Source organism: Bidens hawaiensis, unplaced genomic scaffold (genome assembly GCF_021521415.1).
Source record: "Bidens hawaiensis isolate Kalapana, Puna unplaced genomic scaffold, B.hawaiensis_p1.1 tig00006805_1, whole genome shotgun sequence".
Lineage (NCBI taxonomy): Eukaryota > Viridiplantae > Streptophyta > Magnoliopsida > Asterales > Asteraceae > Bidens > Bidens hawaiensis.
The window spans coordinates 86,426-100,243 of record NW_027491464.1 but is presented as its reverse complement, the minus strand read 5'-3'; the positions used below and the strand labels follow the sequence as shown (position 1 = coordinate 100,243).

The following is a 13,818-nucleotide window of genomic DNA, read 5'->3' as shown; positions in this document are numbered from 1 at the left end:
TTTCATATATATCTAATGCACATGAATACATGATCTCCATTGCAAGTAGATAACAACATCAATCTTGGCATGAATCATAGCTATATTGAGATTGTTTTTTGGATGGCTTAACTGCCATCAAGCAATCTATTGGAGGGTTAGTGCTTGTTTTGAGTTCTCCATAGGCATTCAAACAAAACGGTTTGTCCATATCGTCGTTTTTTTGTACTGGTTGTAGTTGAATTGTGTCTAGATTTACATCACATGGCGAGCTCTTGCTGCATGCGAACCGAATAGGGTTTCTCGTATACGTCCCTCTTATGTTCTGGTAAGATACGTCGGAAACAGACACTGCTGATGATTCGTTCTGGCATTTGCCCCCGTCGCAATAGTATTGATCGATTATGATTGGAGTTTCGACTTCTGAAACTTGAATGTTGGAAAATGTCACGCCTTGCACTGACCACCCTGTGATAGATTGCGAAATTAAGAAAGATTTTACAAAATGGCCCAATTTGCGTTATTATAAAAGTTAGCAGGAAAAAAAGAAAGAAAGAAAACAGGTGAATGTTTTAAAAGTCTTCTATGACATCAAATTTGCAACCTCCAAAATTGCTTCTTTTAAAAAAAAGATGGTTGTTTTAAATTTTAAGGATAGTTTTGTAACAATATATATAATATATTCGTTAAATGTTATATTTGAAAGAAAAACACTTGGCGGTGAACCACCAATTTTAACTCGTCTAGAGTCAGTTTTAACCCGTTGTATAACGTATCTGACATGACTATTTTACCATTCATAGTTCATATTAGACCAATGGTTCATGAATGATAATAATAACAGTAATAGTAGTTAATAATTATAATAGAGTATACAAATGAGCTGAAATTAAAACGTGTAAGACGAGCTGAGTTCAAGACTTCAAACCTTCTAAGATGGTTTTAAAAAATTAATCATTGATAGTTTTGTAACAATATTTCATAATAAGTGGGTCACAACCCATACAGGCCAGACGTAATTGAAGCTGTTTAACAGATGCAACATTTTATTTATTATTTATATTTACAAAGATGAAAGATTGCTAACTTTTTTTTACCTGCCAGGTCTTTATTCTAACTCCAGTCATTGTGTCATGGATCTTAGTATCGCGTACTGTTATATTTGAAACACAAGCTCTCGTGTTATCTTTGCCTAGGCCGATGCTTATTCCATGTCCCGGTCCACAATCCACATTTTGTATGTTTACACCTGAAGATCCTGTTTGTATAGAAACGCAATCATCTCCTGTTGAATTAAACAACACTAATTATATCAATATAATCTGGACATGTCAAATATATAAATTAAAACACTGGATTGTCGCTTATTATACCGCATGCAAGTTTGGTGCTATGAATGGTTACATCTTGAGAGTTTTGGAGGTGAATTCCGTCTGTATTTGGGCTGTCACCCGGGGATGAAATAGTGATATCGAAAACCTGAACAGATTGGCAGTTATCGAACTTGAGGTGTGCTTGCTGACTGTTTTGAATCGTTATGCCTGTGACCGTCACATCAGAACTCCCGTAAAATCTGACCGCCTGTGCATATATGTATATTATGTATTAGGTGATGCGAAGTATGGAATACTAAATTATTGCGAGAACAAAAGGAATAAACTTAAATCGTCTAACCTTTTTTATTCACATATTTACAAAATTTGTTCATATTTCTTTTATGAATTTGGGAATAGACGAATAAACATTGCATGTTGAAGTGTGCACTATTATGGACTAAAATCATGCCCGACATAGTTCTTACTGTTGGTTTAGTGCCTGACTCGCTCCACCATCCCGAGCCTTGCCATCAATAACACCAGTTCCACGGATCGTTATCCCGTTTAGCTTTGTGAACTCAAGCCATTGAAGGAGTCCTGACTCCCAACTTCCAGATCTTTTAGGAGCTATGATCTTCCCATCTAACTGTGAAACCATCAAGTTTAATCAGTATACTCTTATCAACAAATGAGTTACTTACATGTTTTGGTCGTGTTAACCTCACCTGAAAAACGATGTTTGATTCGCAATCGGGTCCTGCGAATGATATGGGTTTGACTAAAAAGACTGAACCTTTTGGCACAACCATAGTTGATGCCTCCAGTTTACAAGCAGCTAGCCATGCTGCTTCAAATGCCTGCTTGATCAAAACTCATCATTAATTAGGCCACAATATTTTCATGGTCCAGTCAATCCGTACACTCAGGACTGACATATTGTCTACGCATCATTGACAGGTTATGCGCAGTGTATAACATTTTTCACATATCATACTAGCCATATAAGGTCATACAGCCTGTATGATGTGGAAAATGTTATATGAGCATACATGTCATATAAAAATAAAATAAAGTTTTATACAAGTACATTACATATACTATAGTGCTACCTTTGTGTCGTCAGTTGTTCCGTCGCCTTTTGCACCAAAAGCTAATACATTGAAGATGGTAGAGGTTTTCCTGTACTGTAACGAACTCGGGATAGTCTCACCATATGTTGGGTAAAACGTCTCTTTCATCACCCTCGAGCCACGACGGTGTTGCATTTCTCTGGCAGCATCAACACCTTCATGTTGCATAAAGCACACAAGCGCAAATGTCAACATGATGCCAGATATGCAAATCTTCATATTTTGGTTCTTGATGTTTTTGACTTAATTTGGATTGGATTCAGTTGGTGGGTTGCCTCAAATCTTGAAGATTGAAGTGGTTATATAGACGTTAGTCCTACTCCTTAGTGCCATACATGTAATTATTATCTTATTAATTTTTTTGACTAATCATCACTTTTGAATTTATTTATTAACTTAAAGATACCTATTCTATTAATAAAGTGTGATTATAATACTTATAACTTTAAATAATAACTCAGTATTAATAAAGGAATTTAAGAGTTTGTGTAATTTTTAAAGAAGTTTTTTAAATTTTTACTCATTTGACAATAACAAATAAAATTTAACTTAACTCATGGTGTTTATAAATAAGTTCAAATCGTCAGTTATAATTTATGTATATTTTGAATTATAATTAACCTGATATACGTTACCTAAAAGAAATTCTCATTATTTTGTGTGTTATACTTTATACACTACGAAAGAACTCTACGTTACAACCACTAAAATGACCGCCAATAAGTCGCTAAAGGCTACTTGGTTCTGTCGCAAAAACCGCTGTCCATAAATTCTGACCATTTTTACAACAGGACTAGCCGGTGTTTGTAATTGGTGTTTACTACAACTGGTTTGCGATGGGATCCATTGTTGTATTACCTACTAGAATATGTAGCATGTAGGCTATACATATTTGGCGATGTAAAAGTCACCATGGTAAAATTAATTTTGATATGATGTCATGCTTACTTATTGTTGCACGTTGATTTTAATTTTTCCTTTTAATTAGCGTGTCAAGCATTCAGCATATAGTGCACGAAAATAAATTGGAAAACGGATAACATCAAGATTATTTGGTACGCTATCAAGCCTACGTCTTGGTGTAATGGATTATAACAATTTGCTATAAACTATTTTCTTATGGGTAACTAATTAATTGCTCTCATCCTTTTCTTTTTACAATTCTCTTTTCCTTACACCAAGCACTCTAGAAAACCCATGTCTACATTTAATTATATGTGTGGTACAAAAGTTCAATGTCTCTTGAGTTCTATCGACGCAAAAATTCTTTTTCTTACAAGTGAACAACATCATCACAAAAGTTTTGTAAACTTTCATGAGAGGTTCATGTTGGGGATACCCATATTCTAGTTGATGCATCGTGGATTTGCACATGCAGTGCCATAAAACCTTTTCTTAATGGAAAATTACTAAAATAAATATGTTTGATCAAGAATTTACCAAAATAGACATGCCTATTTTAACCTACATCTCTTTAATCATTGGTTTCTGATCAATAAACAACTCACACGTCACCGAAGACGGCTAAGCCTTAGCCGCCACTTTATGGGCACGGAATTTTATGAAAAGTAAACGGGTCCCACCTTTAGCCAATAAAAATTCGGCACGTATCAAAGGCGGCTAAACTTAGCCTACATCTATGATTATTTAGCCGGCATCTTTGACTCTTAGTCGGCTTCGGGATACGTGTCTATTTAGTTATCCGGCTCCAAATATTCCTTCTTAGCCGGCTCCAACTCGGCTTGTAGGCTAAGGCTTCACTTGGTCGCCTTCTTTTTTTCATTTAGCCGTCTAATTTTAGTCGTCAAAATTGAATAGCTTACCAAACTTACCAACTCTATTAAATATTTAGCCGGCTTCACTTAGCCTTCTTCTTAGCCAGTGTAAATTTAGCCCCAAAATTAAATATTTTTACCTACTAATTATTTATTTAGCCGGCCTCGCTTAGCCATCAATTTTTTTTCTCCTAGCCGACATGTTTTAGCCATCAGAAATAAATACATTTACCTACCAAAATTTAATTTTTCACCAACCATTTTTATAAAACTATACAACCATATTCACTACATCTTATAAAACCATCTTCACCATCTCAAACTTTTTTACTTTCTTATCACAAGATCCTCATTTTTTAAAAAAATATGTTTGTTAACATCGTCGTTTATAGTGGTGAGAATTGGCATGTTGTTGATCGGGTTGTTGAATACCTTCTGTAACAACGAGAAAATTTCGAGTTCAAAGTATCAACTTTCCAAAGTCTAGGGACTAAAATTGCCAAATTCTAAACTTGAGGGTTAAAAATGAAAATCTGATTTCTTGTCCTATTGCGCTACGCGATAGACAAAAGAAGAAGCCCATCGCGTACCGCGATGGGGTGTCTGACAAGTTGTGACACGTGTGCCACGTGGCACACGGTGGCCGTGTCTACCGCCACGTGTCACCACGTGGCAACACTGCCGCCACGTGTCGCCACGTGGAGCGGTGCCTGCCACGTGGCAGACCTACCCTGTGACTAACTTGACCTATATCGCGCTACGCGATAGGTCAGTCTAAGGACCCATCGCGTACCGCGATGGGATCCAAAATTGTCTATAAATAGCGGCCAAGGGCTGCTCATTTCCACATCCCAAAACCTGCTCTCACATCTCTCTACTCTCTCACTAGAATTCCAATTTCGTATAAAAGATTTGTCTCGATAAGCGTGCCACGATCCATCGTTGGGTACACCGTTTCCTTGAAGTTCATACCACCCTCCACCCACATACAACCAAGATGGTGTTTGTTCTCGAAGTTCGTGCCAACGGGTATTGAAGATTTGGCGTACCTCGATTAGCGTATCGAGATAAGTAAAGTGGTGTCGAAGTGCTGCTCAAGTCCCTAGGATTTCTATACACCACTAAGGTTAGGCGTAATAATGAATTCAATATAATTTAATATTATATTCAAGGCTTAAGCCTTAAGTCGAGGTTATACTCGATGCCTCGATAAGAGAAAAGAAAAGAAAACATAACAAAGAAATGAATAAAAGTATGATTAACGAATATGGTGAATGCATATATATGTGTGTAAGTATATATGATTATATTCTTTGTTATGAAAATATTATAAAGAATAATGAGTATTCTTAAATAATAAAAGAAAATGATTACGTTTCTTGGAGAAAAAGAAACGTCGGGTTTTAAATATAAACTAAAGGTTTATAATTTACTTTTAAACTAAAGGTTTTCAAGTAAATAAGAATTGAACTAAAGGTTCAATCGAGGATTGAGATATAAGACTAAAGGTCTTAAGCCGGATCGTGTATCCGACTAACAAATATTTATACTCGTACTATAGGTGCGAGATAAAGAAAGGAAAAAGACCCTCGGACGGTGAGTGAATCCGATCCTAAAGAGACAAGATGAATACGCCCCAAACTTTTAAACTTGTTTTTCAAGTGAGTCAAACTTGTTATATGAAATTGTTTACAAGGAACTATGTGTTCCTAAAACCGTTATAACTATGGGTATGAACCCAGCCCTCAGGTTGTGGTATACATATGTCTGGATCCTTACATAGGTGGTACTATGCGATGTATGGGCATGATCGCACCACCCTTGGTCGTAGGACGCTCTCCTGCAGGGAGTACGACCGTTGTGTATATTTACGGGTACTTAACTAAGTCGAACGCTGCGGTGTTTGTGAGGTGACCTAGTGTAGAGGCTCTAGTTTATAATGTGTTATTTGACTTTGTTATTCCTAAGCCACGTTGGGCCGAGACAGGCGTAGTCTCGAGGGGTAATAAAGTAAAAGAAGTTATTTTGCGTCAGCGTGTTCACCAGCATTCGTTGCTGACGTATTTTCTTACATTTTGCAGGTGAACAAGTTTAGCACTTGGAGTGTCGAAGTGCTATTGATATATCCGATGGCTCGGATTCTTTTTGTAAACTTAATATGATGGTTTGTAAATTATAAACACGTAAACATTTTGTTAACTCAAACGGGTGTTATATGATTTCTGTGTTTTGAATATATATATATAAATATTACATTTTCGATCCCTAAAATTATATAAGTCTTCCGCAAATAAACGTAACTCTGATTTATTTACAATTACGATACCAATTTATGAGTCATATCACTAGGCCTTAGATGGGGGTGTGACAGGTTGGTATCAGAGCCATCGATCTTAGTGAATTGGGTATCATAAAACAATACCCAAGCTTCGATCCAAGTATAGGAAATAATTGTTTATGTGTAATAGGGATAAGATAGGCTGGTAACTTTTCTTTCCCCACTCTACATTCTAAACCACCTATAAATATTAGATGTCGTTCAAAGCTCATATGGAAAACTTCGTGCGCAAGGCAAAGGAGGCCGGAATTGCCGAACCTTACCCCGAAGACAACATGAGCGATGGTTATTATGAAGCATACATTGATCAAGACGTGGACCATGAATTGTCCAAACCTGTGTACTACCCCGGAAGTAGACACTACCCAATAGATGTTCCCGAGAGTCCACCAAAGCAAAGGATGGAGCTACCAAGACACTCAAGCTATCATCCACCAACAATACCGATGTATCAACCTTCCAAAATACCCACATACCACCCATCGGAGATCCCAACATACCAACCCTCGGAGATACTACGAGGTTACCCAACTGGATACCTACCGAATCCTCACCCGTCCTATGCATTTCTCTCCAATAGACCAATCAAGGAGGAACCGAGATCCCCATATTCCGACTGGATGCAATGTCACTCTGATCCATGCCGATGGTATACCGGAAGCTCTACTTTTAATGAAATCAACTCTCAACCTAACAATGTTGAAGGGCCGTCCCGAAAACCGAAGATGAGAATAATGATGCCTTTTGAAACTTTCCAGATGCCCTCATTGAACATTGAGACCACATAACCCATAGAGGAAGATGAGCCAGAAGAAGAGGAACCCGAAGAAGAGGAGGATCCCGATGAAGATCCTGAAGAAGAGGAGGAACCCGAGGAAGAAACTGAGGAAGAACCGGAAGAAGAGCATCCTGATAATCCTAATGAGATGACAAGCCCAACGGAAGGATCACTCACTTCCTAAAACATAAGCTATGGTTCTGTGGACCCATATGTCCAATATCTTGAGAAACTAAGGATCCGAACTTCATCAAGCTTCCCACCATTCCAAGGAGAAATTCCATCAATTCAAGAGCAAGCCGATGAGATCCGAGAGCAGAACCGAGCTGCCAAAACCTATCTCTACCTTTCATCCGACATGGACTATGTTCCGTATCCAGAACTGAGGAATCACTACGTAATGGTGACACTGGGTTACCGTGACCCACCTCCACAGTATGGATACCCCAATGTAGTCCCGCAATCGTATGAAGAGCATTTGGATCATGCCTTACACGAAACTGATGACTGGAGGAAGAAGGTAGACGAGGAAGAGAAGAAAAAGAAGAAAGTTGGAGAAACACTCCTTCGTAAGTGTAACAAACTAACGAAGGTTGTGAAGAAGTTCTTGAAGAATTGAAGATGGTGAAATGCGATGAGAAGCTATGTGTGTAAAATAGTCTTGTGTGATATGTGTATAAATAAAGAACGTCTGAAAACGTTCTTATGTAATGATAGGACCAGCTATATATATCGTGGGTACGATATATATATATGTATGTTTATTATAAAATATATATATATCCTTGGGATATATATATATATATCAATGTGTAATAAATAAACATGTGTTTCATAAAAGAAATGTTGTTAAAATGTCAGACTAAATTGAAAAAGAAAAAGAAAATGTATGAACAAAGTAACAACAATGATAACGCTCGAAAAGAAAAAGAAATGAGAGACAAGGGGAAAGGCCCCGAGAACGAGCGAGAGGAAGAAATTCCCGAGAAATACATGAATAAAATCCAAAAGATGATTAAAGATGCGAATAGGGAAGAATCTGAGTTTAGATCTCAATCTAGACAATCTAGACATTCCCGATCTGTTAATCCCTCCGTTCATCACTCTCGAAAATCCGAAAAATCTCGTCTGAACCCGTCTCGTGTCGAGGAGAGTGTGCATGAATCTAACGCCGATGGTAGTGTTAGACGTGATTTCAAGAAACTCAAGATTAATGGTTGTTCATTTAAAGACTTCAAGTACTATGGACCGAAAGAGTTCCATGGTGACAAGGGAGCCATCACGACTGTAAGGTGGCTCGAGGAGATGGAGACAATCGTGATAACGAGTAAGTGTTCTGAGGAGGAGAAGATCCAGTACTCTGCCCTGATGTTTAAGGGAGAAGCGCACGAGTGGTGGAATGCGTTGCTGTTGAGTAAGGGAAGAGACCAGATGTATGGTTTGACATGGGCCGAGTTTAAGGCCATGGTAATGGCGAAGTTTTGTCTAATGCACGAAACCGACCAAGTCCAAACTAAGTTCCTTAATCATAAGGTCATTGGGACAAATCTTCGCGAGTACAACACAAAGTTCATTGAGTATTGTCGACTTGTTCTCCAACTGGTTAATCCTGAGTCCAGCAAAGTCACACGTTATATTTGGGGACTACCGCGGGAAATCCGCGACATGGTGAGGTCTCATTTGCCTCAAACCGCTGGCTCTGCGATGGAGTTGGCTGGTTATTTAATGGGCGGCATGGTCCGCAATAAGGAAGAGGACAAGAAAGTGACACCAACAACTGCTCAAGGAAAGATTGGAGGAGGTTCCAACTTTAGAAGCAAGGGCATAAACCGAAACAACTCTATGCCATGCAAGACTTGTAGGAGATACCACAAGGGCCGATGCAATTTCGCCCCATCTCCTAAAGTCTGTGAGTCCTGTAATCGTACAGGACATGAAGCTGCTAATTGTTGGAAGAAGAAGATGACTTGCTTCAACTGCAAGGAGATGGGCCATTTAAGTTTCGAGTGCCCAAAGAACAAGCCTGCTGCTGGTGGTGCGGGTGGAAGTGGCCAGAATAGGAAAGGAAACGCTCGAGTCTTCATACTCGACACAAAGAAGGCCGCTGACATGCCGGAAACCATAACCGGTACGCTTCTAGTTAACGACACCTATGCTAGAGTTTTGTTTGATTTGGGTGCGAATTTAAGTTTTATTGATTATAGTTTATGTAGTCTATTAAACGAACCATTAACAAAATTAGATAAAACTCTAAGCGTCGAGACTGCTAGTGGCGACATCGTTAAGATCTCCGAAGCCCTTGAAAACGGAAAAATACTTTTAGCTGGTTATATTTTGCCTATTTGTTTGTTACCCATGAGTCTGGCTGGTTTTGATATCGTACTTGGTATGGATTAGTTATCCGATAACCATGCTCGTATCATTTGCAATAGCAAAACCGTTGAACTTCAAACCCCTGATAAACGAACGCTTCGAATTGAAGGGGATAAAGACGCGGGCCAAGTTAGCATAATTTCTATGATTAGAGCTAACAAGTGTTTGAATCAAGGATGTCTCGCATTCATGGCCTACGTCACTGAAGAATCAAAGACAAAAGAAATCAAAGACGTTCCTATCGTTTCCGAATTTTCTGACGTTTTTCCTGATGAACTTCCTGGAATCCCACCTGATCGTGAAGTAGAGTTTAAGATCGATCTTATTCCCGGTCCTGCTCTGATCGCCAAAGCTCCGTATCGATTAGCACCAACCGAGATGAAGGAGTTAAAGAAACAACTCGATGAGTTATTGGAGAAAGGTTTCATTCGACCGAGTTCGTCACAATGGGGAGCGCCAATTCTATTCATCAAGAAGAAGGATGGTTCCATGCTAATGTGTATCGATTATCGTGCGTTAAACAAAGTCACAATTAAAACCGATATCCTCTCCCTCGTATCGATGATATTTTTGACCAACTTCAAGGTGCTAGCTATTTTTCTAAAATTGATCTTCGTTCCGGCTATCACCAACTCAAAGTCCAATCCAAAGACATTCCAAAGACCGCGTTTCGAACAAGGTATGGACATTATGAGTTCACAGTTATGCCGTTTGGACTTACTAATGCTCCGGGCGCATTCATGGACATGATGAACCGAATCTGTAAGCCGTACTTGGATAAATTTGTTATCGTTTTCATCGATGACATACTTATTTACTTTAAGTCCAAGGCCGACCATGAAATTCATCTTCGAACATTGCTTGAAATTCTTAAAACCGAGAAGTTGTACGCCAAGTTCTCGAAATGCGAGTTCTGGTTGCACGAGGTGCAATTTCTTAGTCATATCATTAACGTTAATGGTATTCAAGTGGACCCCGCTAAGATTGAAGCTATCTCTAAGTGGGAGGTCCCGAAGTCGCCAACCGAGATCCGAAGTTTCTTAGGTTTAGCCGGCTATTACCGAAGGTTCATTGAAAACTTTTCTCGTATCGCCGTTCCCTTAACTTCCTTAACTCGTAAGAACATCAAGTATGAATGGGGAACGAAGTAACAAGAGGCGTTCGATATACTTAAACAAAAGCTCACCCAAGCACCTATCTTGGCTTTGCCATAAGGTACTGAGGATTTTTTAGTCTTTAGTGACGCATCTCACTTGGGTTTGGGATGTGTACTAATGCAACGCAAGAAAGTAATCGCTTACGCCTCTCGACAACTCGAAATACACGAAAAGAGCTACACGACTCACGATCTAGAGTTAGGCGACATAATCTTTGCACTTAAGATATGGAGGCACTATCTCTATGGAGTAAGATTCACCGTGTACACTGATCATAAGAGCTTGAAACATATCTTTGATCAAAAAGGCTCAACATGCGTCAACGGCGATGGATGGAAACGCTAAATGACTACGACTGCGAGATTGTTTATCACGAAGGTAAAGCTAATGTAGTAGCTGACGCATTAAGTCGTAAAGAACATGAAAAACCAAAAAGAGTTCGAGCGTTACGTTTAGAACTCCAAAATGATCTTTTTGAACAAATCAAATCCGCGCAAACTCAAGCGATCAATGAAAACCAAATCGCCGATGAAAAACGCAACGACACAACTGACTCGTTAGTCAAAGGTGAAGATGGTATCCTTAGACTTGGTAATAGGATTTGGGTACCAATCATTTGAGGTTTGCGTGAGAAAATCTTGAACGAAGCTCATAAGTCGAAATACATGATGCATCCCGGAAGTGATAAAATGTACCACAATCTAAAGGCGAACTATTGGTGGAACGGAATGAAAAGGGATGTCGCTTCTCATGAATGTTTGACATGTTTGAAAGTCAAGGCTGAACATCAAAAGCCTTCGGGATTGCTTCAGCAACCCGAACTTCCTGTTTGGAAATGGGAATTAATCACTATGGATTTTATTACCAAACTCCCGAAGACGACTCGACAACACAATGCTATATGGGTAATTGTAGATCGTTTAACAAAGTCTGCACACTTCATATCCATCAATGAGTCGTACTCAATGGATAGATTAGCACGTATCTATGTAAACACCATTGTCGCTTTGCATTGAGTACCGTTATCTATAATATCTGATCGAGACAGTCGTTTTACGTCTCATTTCTGGAAAAGCTTCCAACAAACTCTTGGTACGAAGTTAAACTTGAGCACTGCCTATCATCCGCAAACCGACGGGCAAAGTGAAAGAACGATTCAAACGTTGGAAGACATGCTCCGCGCTTGCGTGATTGACTTAGGTGGAAGTTGGGATGACCACTTACCCCTAATGGAATTCTCATACAACAATAGTTATCACGCAAGTATTCAAACCGCACCATTCGAGGAGTTATATAGTCGTAAATGTAGGACGCCCGTGTGTTGGTCTGAAACCGGAGATAGTCAATTATCTAGACCCGAGATAATCCAAGAAACCACCGACAAGATTCTTCAAATCCGAGAACGACTTAAGACGGCACATGATCGCCAAAAGAGTTATGCCGATGTTCTTCGTAAGCCGTTAGAGTTTAATGTTGGTGACAAAGTGTTATTGAAAGTCTCGCCTTGGAAAGGCGTCGTTCGCTTTGGTTAGAAAGGAAAATTGAGTCCTTGATTCGTTTGACCTTTTGAGGTACTCGAACGAATCAGCAATGTTGCATATCGTTTGCGACTGCCTGAGGAAATGCAAGGGATACATGATGTATTCCATATTTCGAATCTACGTAAGTGCTTAACCGATGAATCTTTGGCTATGCCATTAAAAGACGTAGAAATAAACGAAAACTTAAAATTCGTAGAACGTCCAATAAAAATTGAAGATTCGAAAACAAAGAAATTGAAAAGGACTTTAAAAATAGTGAAAGTAAAATGGGACTCGAGTAGAGGGCCCGAATATACTTGGGAACTCGAATCGGAAATGAGAAAGAAATACCCCCAACTATTCTTGTAAAGCAATCTCGAGGACGAGATTTGTTTCAAGATGGGGAGGATGTAACAACGTGAAAATTTCGAGTTCGGAGGATGTAACAACGTGAAAATTTCGAGTTCAAAGTATCAACTTTCCAAAGTCTAGGGACTAAAATTGCCAAATTCTAAACTTGAGGGTTAAAAATGAAAATCTGATTTCTTGTCCTATCGCGCTACGCGATGGACAAAAGAAGAAGCCCATCGCGTACCGCGATGGGGTGTCTGACAAGTTGTGACACGTGTGCCACGTGGCACACGGTGGCGTGTCTACCGCCACGTGTCACCACGTGGCAACACTGCCGCCACGTGTCGCCACGTGGAGCGGTGCCTGCCACGTGGCAGACCTACCCTGTGACTCACTTGACCTATATCGCGCTACGCGATAGGTCAGTCTAAGGACCCATCGCGTACCGCGATGGGATCCAAAATTTTGTCTATAAATAGCGGCTAAGGGCTGCTCATTTCCACATCCCAAAACCTGCTCTCACATCTCTCTACTCTCTCACTAGAATTCCAATTTTGTATAAAAGATTTGTCTCGATAAGCGTGCCACGATCCATCGTTGGGTACACCGTTTCCTTGAAGTTCATACCACCCTCCACCCACATACAACCAAGATGGTGTTTGTTCTCGAAGTTCGTGCCAACGGGTATTGAAGATTTGGCGTACCTCGATTAGCGTATCGAGATAAGTAAAACGGCGTCGGAGTGCTGCTCAAGTCCCTAGGATTTCTATATGCCACTAAGGTTAGGCGTAATAATGAATTCAATATAATTTAATATTATATTCAAGGCTTAAGCCTTAAGTCGAGGTTATACTCGATGCCTCGATAAGAGAAAAGAAAAGAAAACATAACAAAGAAATGAATAAAAGTATGATTATCGAATATGGTGAATGCATATATATGTGTGTAAGTATGTATGATTATATTCTTTGTTATGAAAATATTATTTAAAGAATAATGAGTATTCTTAAATAATAAAAGAAAATGATTACGTTTCTTGGAGAAGAAGAAACGTCGGGTTTTAAATATAAACTAAAGGTTTATAATTTACTTTTAAGCTAA

At 39.2% G+C, this 13,818-nt stretch overlaps 1 pseudogene across 1 annotated transcript; it reads right to left on the bottom strand.

The window, feature by feature from the left end:
* On the bottom strand, positions 1 to 7,021 carry LOC143633592 (polygalacturonase At1g48100-like; annotated as a pseudogene). The gene is made up of 7 exons (XR_013153693.1): positions 6,841 to 7,021; positions 2,405 to 2,667; positions 2,021 to 2,152; positions 1,781 to 1,941; positions 1,353 to 1,560; positions 1,067 to 1,264; positions 1 to 447 (listed from the first exon to the last, which is right to left on the bottom strand). The product of XR_013153693.1 is annotated as a polygalacturonase At1g48100-like (transcript).
* Between the last annotated feature and the right edge of the window lie 6,797 nt (positions 7,022 to 13,818).